This window comes from Callithrix jacchus, chromosome 22 (assembly GCF_049354715.1).
Source record: "Callithrix jacchus isolate 240 chromosome 22, calJac240_pri, whole genome shotgun sequence".
Taxonomy (NCBI): Eukaryota; Metazoa; Chordata; class Mammalia; order Primates; family Cebidae; genus Callithrix; species Callithrix jacchus.
In genome coordinates, this window is record NC_133523.1 from 5,051,966 (window position 1) to 5,061,217 (window position 9,252).

The following is a 9,252-nucleotide window of genomic DNA, read 5'->3' on the forward strand; positions in this document are numbered from 1 at the left end:
TGACTTGTAAGTGGTGGGGAAGGGGTCAAACCCCACGGTGGCCCTGACTTCCGTACTGTGCCGTGTTAAGATGTTTTAAGGAAAACATAAACAGCCAAGGATGTCAAAATAGGGCTTTTATTTTTTTTTTTATGAGACAGAGTCTTTCTCTGTCGCCCAGGCCGGGGTACAGGGGCATGATCTCGGCTCACTGCAACCTCCACCTCCCAGGTTCAAGCGATTCTCCTGCCTCAGCCTCCCGAGTAGCTGGAATTACAGGCATGGGCCACCGTGCCCAGATAATTTTTGTACTTTTAGTAGAGACGGGGTTTCACCATGTTGGCCAGGCTGGTCTCGAACTCCTGACCTCGGGTGATCCACCTGCCTCAGACTCCCAAAGTGCTGGGATTACAGGCATGAGCCCCCGCGCCCGGCCAAAATAGGGCAATTTCACCCAAAATCTAAATTTCTGCTTTTCCTTGGAAAAACTGACAGGTCTGCTCTGAAGCCAATCAGGGCTTCCCTGGAGGCTGCAGGAACCTGTCCAGCCCACGTGACCCACTGGAGTGGACACTTCAGACCTGACTGGCGTTACGGTTTGAAAACCGCACGACCCCCATGTCCTCCTGCCTCGGTTTCTCCCTTCAGACTGGTATAAGGAGCCCCTATCCATCTTCTTGTGCAAGGCCCGGCGGCAGGCAGGCAGACACGGCTGTGTGGTCTTGGGCAAGCTCTCCCGCTCTGGGCCTCGGCCTGACGGCCATTCCAGGAAGTATTTCCGAAGCGCCGCGTTTTCTGTTGACCCTGATGTTGGCAGCTCAGCTCTGGGGGCTTTCAGGGAGCTCTGGCTGCACGCCTAAAAAATGCAATTTGTTTAAACCCCGTCTCTACTAAAAATACAAAAAATTAGCTGGGCATGGTGGCACGTGCCTGTAATCCCAGCTACTCAGGAGGCTGAGGCAGGAGAATTGCCTGAACCCAGGAGGCGGAGGTTGCGGTGAGCCGAGATCGCGCCATTGCACTACAGCCTGGGTAACAAGGGTGAAACTCCGTCTCAAAAAAAAAAAAAAAAAAAAAAAAAAAAAACTGCAATTTGTTAGGTGGCGTGGCTCACACCTGTCATCCAAGCAGTCTGGGAGGCAGAAACAGGCAGATCACTTGAGGTCAGGAGTTCAAGACCAGCCTGGCCAACATGGTGAAATCCCATCTCTACTAAAAATATAGAAATCAGCCAAATGTAGTGGCGGGTGCCTGTAATCCCAGCCACTCGGGAGGCTGAGGCAGGAGAATCGTTTGAACGCAGGAGGCAGGGACTGAAGTGAGCTGCGATCGTGCCACTGCACTTCAACCTAGCGACAGAGCAAGACTCTGTCTCAAATAAATAAACTAAAATGAAAAACGCAATTCGCCAGGTATGTTGGCTCACACCTGGAGTCCCAGCACTTTCAGAGGCCAAGGCAGGCAGATCGCTTGAGCCCAGAGTTCGAGACCTGCCTAAGCAGTATGGTAAAAACCGACTCTACCAAAAAAAAAAAAAATTAAAAAGTTAGCTGGGAGTGCTGGCAGATGCCTGTAGTCCCCAGCTACTTGGGCAGTTGAGGTGGGAGGATTGCTTGAGCCCCGGAGTTCGACACTGCAGTGAGCCCTGATAGTGCCACTGCTCTCCAGCCTGGGCAATGGAGAGAGTCCTGTCTCACCAAAAAAAAAAAAAAAAAAAAAAAAAAGCCCGATTCAAAAAACCCAATTCAAACTCCCTGGGGTGGGGGTTCCTGTGCGGTCTTACAGCTAGAGTCAACTCTCCTCCTCTCATTTCCGTGCTCCTCACCTCCAGCCACAAAGCGGCAGCTGCCTCTCAGTCTGTCCTTGCTGCCCCCAACTCCTGTTCATCAGTCTCCACTCATGGCACAGGAGATGTCAAAGCACCCATTTTAGAGATCAGTAAACTGAGGCACGGAGCAGCTACAGAACCAGCCCATGGCCCTACAGCTGCTTTGATTCTGGCTCCCCAGCTCCTCAGGCAGGTTTCCAGCAAATCCTGGGGGACTGAATGAATGCACTGGTGAGTGAATGAATGAATGAATGAATGCTCGCTCACACACTGTGCCTGTCAACCGATCACTTTGAGTGCCCCTCACGGGACTGCTGTCAAAGCCCCCAAATTGCCCCCAAACTCCCCCCTTGATGATCACTCGGGCCCACCAGGGGATCTGGAAGTTGGGAGCCACATCTGGGATCTCTGGAGCGCCTGGAGCTCCCAAGGCAGCCACGTGTCGTCCCCCGTCCACCAGCCCGGCCCCTCGCGGTTCTGCTCCTGCCAGGCGTCCGGTCCCGCTGCAGAAGTGGGGCGGCCTTGATTAAGCAGCCAGTGAAGGGGAACGCCCCAGTTTGAAGCGGCTGAGTCATTGTGACATCTCCCTGGCGCGGGACCCCAGTGAGGGGCTGGGGGCGGGGTAGTGGGGGTAGCGGACACTGGAGGGCCCCTGCCAGGCAGGTCCTTCAACTATCAAGTATCTCCCACATTGTCAAAAATAATAACAAAAACAGCAGCAGAGGCAGCGGCTACCTTCCAGGCACCGTTCGGAGTCTGTCCTTACACACGTTAACTCCTTTCTTCCTCCTAACAAACCCTCGAGGCGGGCGCTGTTACTCTTCTCATTAGACGGATGGAAAAACGGAAGCACAGACAGGTCGAGCAACTTGCCCCAGGTCACACAGCCAACAAGTGGCAGAGCTGGGATTTGAACCCCGGGCAGCCTCAGTCCAGCATCCTTCCTCTTAACCTCTGAGAAAAGGCAGCCAAGAGCCCTGGGACGGCGGGTGGGGTGGGGGTGCATCGACTCAGGTGGCCCCCCAGCAGGTGGAATCCCTGACAATCGGGCAGAGCTCCTTCCAGGGGTTAGGAATCCAGGCTGCGGCATCCAAAGGCTTGTGGGCTGTGTGGAGTGACCTCAGGCCAGTAGAAGCCCCGTTCTGTGCCTCAGTTTCCCTCTCTGCAAAATAGGGCTCAGATCACGGCAACTCCGCTGAATGGGCATTGCAGGTTGGAGGAGATGAGGATGCTGGTAACTCGCTTACTTAGCAAAGGGCCTGGCACAGGGTGCCAACTCTAAATAAGTCGGAGCAGCTGTTATTATCCCCCCGCCATCCCCTCATTTGCTGATCACGGGGGTTAATTATAAGCGGCATTAAATTATACACACACAGACGCGCCAACCTCGCTTCCCCAGAACCCCTGAATTTCCACTAACACTCAATTACCCGCGTGACAGCGCGACGCTGGGGCATCTTCCCAGCTTCTCTCCCCACCGCCCGCCTCATCAGGGGTCCCAGCCTTCCAGAGCTGTGGCGTGTCTGCTGCTGTGCCGGATACCCCCGACTGGGCGTCCAGGAGCGGCAGGACGGAGGCACGCGGCTGACAGCCGACTCGGGAGCCAGGGGAAGGCGCGTTTCCCGGAGCATCTCATGTCATGGCTCGCAGCGACGTGGACTGCGACTGTACTGATCTTAGAGATGAGAGAACAGAGAGGTCAGGCCACCCGTCCTAGTTTGCACAGCTCCAGTCAGGACTCTGACCTGGAAGCCAGAGGAGTAACTTCGCTTTGTAAGTGAGAAAGTTCCTGCATGGGGAACTGAAGGGACAGAGGTGAAGTCACCCAGAGAGGGAGGGACGGAGGCAGGCAGGCGAGATCTAGGGAAAACAAGAAACTTCAGTCCTCCAGGTGGGGGGAGCAGGACACACTTGGACCTCCCTACAAGGGGGCTTTACGGCAAAGATCAAAAACAACTCAAAAGGAGCAGGGCCACCCAGGGAACATCAAGAGAGTACGAGATGAAATCTGTCCCCAGGAAAAGGGACATATGTGATCCAGCCCCAGTTACCGAGATGGGCGCGGGAAGAGGGAGTCCCTAACCAGGGTGGGATCCCAGGGAATCAGAAGGAAGCAGGGTTGCCGCACAGAAACCTGCATTCATTTTCGGGTGTGGAATCCCCTCGGCCCCCGAGGGGCGCTGAGGGTGGCTTGATTCCAGGGAACAGAAGCGGGGATTCCACGGCCAGCCCAGAATAGCACCAACCCCCAGGTCCAGTCTGGCCAGGCCACGATGTTGGGGGACCGGCAGCTCCACGGAGGAGGAGGAGGAGGAGGAGAAAAAAAAAAGAGAGAGACAAAAATAAAGCGATGTGGAAGTCGAGGCCTGTCCGCGAATCACTCCTACCCGATCGTTTTCGCCTTTGCAGAAGTGTAAGCCAATTGATTTTTCAAATTCCCCACGCACAACCCCTCCCCAGCGCTTCTCAAATATCAGCCAGAGACAAGACAGAAATGGTACGTCGGGGTTCTTTTTTTTCTTCTTTTTCCCTTTTGGGTTGAGAGTCTTTTCTTTCCTTAAAGAAAAAGGGGGGCGGTGGGGGAACCACACACTCCACACTCTTGAACCTCAGGGTTAGCAAGACCGGGTGTCATCTGTTTCCTGGGTATTTCAGGGCTGCCACTCTCAGCATGAGACAACAGACACCCTTTCCCTCGATCACATCCCCTAAGCTTCACCTCCTCCCGCCACGGTCCCCGTTCCTCAATTCAGAATGTCACCTGGTGACAAAATGTCATACATTTGAGCCTCAACCCCCTTCTGGCACCCCTCTCTCCTCTGCCCCGCAAGCCACAGCCTCAAGCCTGCAGCCTTCCAAGGTAAGGTGGGAAGATGACAAAATTAACAGTTTGAAAAGCCCTCGGACCTTCGAGGCCCGGATACGTGCCTTTGTCCGTGAACCCACGGTGAATTTGGGGTTTTCTTTTTTTTTTTTTTTTTTGGTATCAGCTTGCCACACAAATCCTGCGAGGAACACAAGTTATATCTTAATATCGTCTCCTCCTGTCCCCACCGGAGGCTGAGCCACTCTGCCTGGTGAGCAGTTGGGGGGGGTCTCTCTTCAAATTCCCCACCCTGGGCATCTTTTGCCGCAGGGAAGGATGGAGGAAGGGCAGGCAGCCTGCACAGGCTTGGCCAGAGAGGGGTTCTCGTCCTTCCTGCAAATTCTAAGAAGCGGACACCCACCCATGGGAAGGTGAGCCAGGAAGGTGTCCTAAATGCAGAGACCCTGGGAGTGCCCCTTTCTGGGACCCCTACCACCTTCCAGAAAGCACGAGACCCTCCCAAAAGGGGGCCATGGCCGGCACCGCGCCCACCAAGCCTAAAGCTCCTCTCCAGATTTTCCTGTGGCTCCGACAGACTCCGCAAATGGAGCCTAATGGGGGGGGGGGGGGGGAGGAACTGCTCTCAGGCGAAAAACATTAAGCTTTGTCAATTATCCCCCAAGCCTGCTGGGTTTATAAATATCCGTCTTTATTTTTAGGGTTTTCCCTCCCGCTCACCCCCATCCCGAATTCTCTCCACACCCCCCCCTTCCCCCACGCACACGGCGGCTGCACCGTCACGGAAAGCAGGTGAATGCGGGGCCACGGGGCACCGGGGTAGAACTGCCACACCGAGCCACCAAGTCACACCGTCCCTGTCTGTCCCTCTCGGGCCACCCCACTGACCATTGGCTGGGGCCATGCCGCCGCGGGAATAATCAGCGAAGCCACAGGTCTCCCTGTCTTGGCAAGTGGAGGCATGTACTGCCCTCGGATGTCCGTGAACTCCTGCTGACCGCCGACCCCGAAGGCAGAAGCGGAAACCAAGTCACCTCCCAGAAAGACGTCTGATGAGTAGAGATGGATTTGCCTCCAGACGGGCACCAGTTCCGGGAAACCCAGGCAGAGCCCCAGGCTCCGTGCAACCCAGAGAAGAAAAATAACAGGTGCACGGCGATGGCTCCAGGTCTGCCCACCCAGACGCTGGGAGGAAATCCCTGGCATCCGCGAAGCTTCCCCCTGTTCCATGGGGTCCCGGCATTGGGGGAAAATGGGCTTGTGTCTCCTGGCAGGGGCGGTGGACACTGGAGGACACCTGAAATCCCCTGGGAGGCAGGAAGAAAGAAATGCGCACTGAACCCTCACTCAACCGGGGTTGGCAGTGAGAAGCAGGGATAAGGAGTGATTTTTTTTTTTCTATGCTGGCAGCAGGCAGGAACCTGGGGTTTGAATGTCCTCTTCTCTGTCCCCACCACACACAGACTTCAGAGGCCCTCGTTTCCTGGAGAGGAGGAAACCGCCCCCGGAGCTGACCTACCAAATCAGTAGTACCCTCCAGCACCACACCCGGGCCACACCAAGATGACCCGTCACCCATCGGGGAGTGAGCCAGGCCACTGCCTCTCGGGACAGCGTCTCAGGACAGCCAGTGACAGAGCAGTCTCTGTCACCCCCTGGGGGGGACCGATGTCATCGGCCAGGGTGGCAGAAATAGAAAAGTGCGTGAGCTCACCAGGCAGCCCCGGCCTCCCGCGACGTCTTGTTTGCCTGAGCCCAATTAGACCAACTCTCAGGGTATGGCGGGTGGTGGCCCCCAGGGGCCTGGGGAGGCCTGGCCCCCACACAGAAGTGCACCGTCATGGTGAGGGTGTCCCCCGGGGCCTGGGGGACAGGGTAGGACCCTGCTTTCTGGAGGAGAAGAATGAAGATACCGCCAGCCCGCCAGCCAGAAAGAGATGCCCCACGAAGAGCTTTGTGGAGGGCGCGGGGAGGGGGCGCCCAGGCGGGGACCCAGGCCCAAGCTGGGGGGGCTGTGGGATTTGGGGGCGGGAAGCAGCCGCCCCCAGCCCCAGCTGCCTGCCTTCCACCGCCAAAATATCAGCTGGCAGAGAAAGAGGAGCAGAGGGACAGAAGGCAGGCGCGATTGGCAGGGGGAGGGGGCACAAAGGAAAGGACCCTGGGAGGGGGAGGGGAGTTATGTAAATGACAGATTCGACCAAGTCCCTGGGCCATTAATAAACGCTCCAGCAGCTGCCGCTGGTATCGCAGGAGCACAGGCTCGGGCTGGCTCCCTTCTCCCGCGCGGAAGGTGGCACAGACAGGGAAGAAGGGCGCCCGAGACAAAGAGGCGTTGTCACCCCCTGCACCCCAAGGACAGCAGCGATAGGGGGGCACCAGAGGAGGCCAGAGTCCCAGCAGCCAAAGTCCGGGTGGTGACGGAGGGAGCCCGGAGCGGGTGGGTCCCCGTCCTTGGGACCCTAGGGGTCTCTACCAGCCTCGTCCGGCTTCTAGACATCATCCCTACCGCTCAGCCCGGGCTCCGACACCTCGGACACCCCCTTCACCAGCCGCGGCTGCCGGGATGATTTTAGGGGCTCGGCCAGAGGCAGAAGGGTCCCGTGCTCAGAAGGGAGCTCCCCTAGATTGTGACGGGGAGGGGCAGGGGAATCCCAGCTGAGGGAGGAGAGGTACCCCCGTGATGCGCTGGGAGGTTTGTAAATTTGGGGGGATGAGGTCCCAGGAGGTGGCTGAATTTCAGGAAGGGTTGCCGAGGAAGGGGCGTTCTCGGAAGCTGCATGTTCAGAGACTCACGAGGAGACGATCTGAGATTGGGAAAAGGGGAACAGCCGAAGGAGGAGGTCCCAGTTTGGGGGGGTGTGGTTGGAAAAAAGATTCCCAGTTTGTGGGAAGGGTTCCCTGATTTGAGGATTCTGGAGAGAAAGCGGCCGAAGGGGAGTTCCCCAATTTGGGAAGGGGGGAATTGGTGGGAAATGTCCAGAATTTGTAGGGGGCAGGTCCGAAGGGGACGATCTAATTTCAGGAGAGATTCTCACCAACAGCGGTGAACTTGGCCGCAGCCTGGCCGAACCCTCGCACCGAAGGCGCGGGCACTCCAACCTGGGGGGCTCCCCTCAGGGCACGCCCCGCGCCCCCTTTAACCTGGTTCCGATGGTCCCGCCCCCGGGATGACGTCACCGCCCCTCCCCCTGCAGCCCCCAGGGGGCTCCCGGGGCGTACGGAACCCGCGGGGCAGGCGGCTCCAGGGGCGGCTTCCCCACTCTCGGGATCCCCACGGAGCCCCCAGGGAAAACTGGGGTGCAGGGCGTGCGCGTCTGCCCGCCAGAGCCCCTGGGGCTGGGGGCTGGGGGCTGGGGGCTGAGGCTCGCCCCTCCTGGGGGTGGGGGGCTGGAGGGGGCGCCCGGGCCGCAGAAGGGTGGGGCAAGGCCCGAGTGCCGGAGGGGCGACCTCCAGAAGGCAACCACAGGGCCCGGAGTGTGCCGGGGGGCCGGCGTGGAGTCGGGGTCTCCGGGGGAGCGGGAGCCGGAGAGGGAAGGCGGCGGGCGCAGCAGCCCCAGAGTCCCCCCGCCTCGAGCCAGCCGCCCGGCTCCTCTCCGCTCCGGGGCGCCTGCACGCCCCCCAACCCCCGGCACAGCGCCCCCTGCCTCCAGGACCCGCCCGGGGACCCAGGCCGGGCGCCGCCGGGGCCGGCACCTGCTCCGCGCACACGCGCGCCCCCCCTCCGCGCCTCTGCCCCGCCCGCAGCCCGGGGTGGTGCAGCCGGCGGCGCTGGGCAGCTTCCAACGCCGCGCTCCGGGCGCTTCCAGCCCAGCCCCCTCCCACGCCGCGCGCGAAGCCCCCCAGCCGGCCCCGCCCGCCCGCCGAGCGCCCCCCGCGCGGCCCGGGCCCAGCCCCTCGGGGCATTGTCCGGGCGCAGCGGCTGGGCGTGCGACCGGCTGCAGCCGAGCATCCTCCGAGCACAATGGCCGTGCGGGCTTCCCCGGCACAAAGCCGGCGCGCTGCCCACTCGCCGCCTCCGAGACCCCCCTCGGAGCGCCTGCATTTTTTCTTTCCTGAAATCCGTGGGGTTTTTCTCTGGCTTTACCTGGAGGCTGGCTGGGCTGGGCTCCCCCGGCTCTGCCCCGCTTCACATCCTGGCTGTTGCATGGAATCCGAGCGGAGCCCGAGCGCCAGCGGCTCGCGGCGTGCGCGCGCCGGCCGGGCTGCCGGGCGGGCGGCGCGAGGACACTCACTGCGGCTCGCGCTCCCCTCGCGCCGGCTCGCGCGCCCCCCCAGCCGGTGACGTCATCCCTTCCGCCAGCGCCGCCGCCGCCGCCGCCGCCGCCGCCGGGCCGGGGGCAGGGCCGGCCCGTGAGCGTCACTGCGCAGCCGCGCGGCCGCCACGCCCCCCCGGCCAATGGGACCGCGCGGCGCGGTCACGTGGCCCCGGGGCGTTTAAAGGGCCGCAGGAGCACGTGGGGCACGGGGCTTCGCGGGGCACGTGGGCGGCGGTGGTGGGAAGGGCCCCGTGGGCTACTGTCCCTGCGGGAGCCCCAACGCCCTGGGTGCAAAGGGCGTAGCACTTTCCGTGCCCTGCTCTAAACTCTGCCCGGGCTCCCCGGTGCCCTTGGAATAAAATCCA

The 9,252-nt window shown here is 60.4% G+C and overlaps 1 protein-coding gene across 1 annotated transcript in view; it reads right to left on the reverse strand.

The window, feature by feature from the left end:
* Positions 1-8,864, reverse strand: part of PTPRS (protein tyrosine phosphatase receptor type S) — a 134,728-nt gene extending 125,864 nt beyond the window's left edge. Inside the window, exon 1 of the mRNA XM_035286282.3 lies at positions 8,716-8,864. The gene's annotated coding sequence lies outside the window, so the exon portion shown is untranslated. The remainder of the gene's footprint in view (positions 1-8,715) is intronic.
* Between the last annotated feature and the right edge of the window lie 388 nt (positions 8,865-9,252).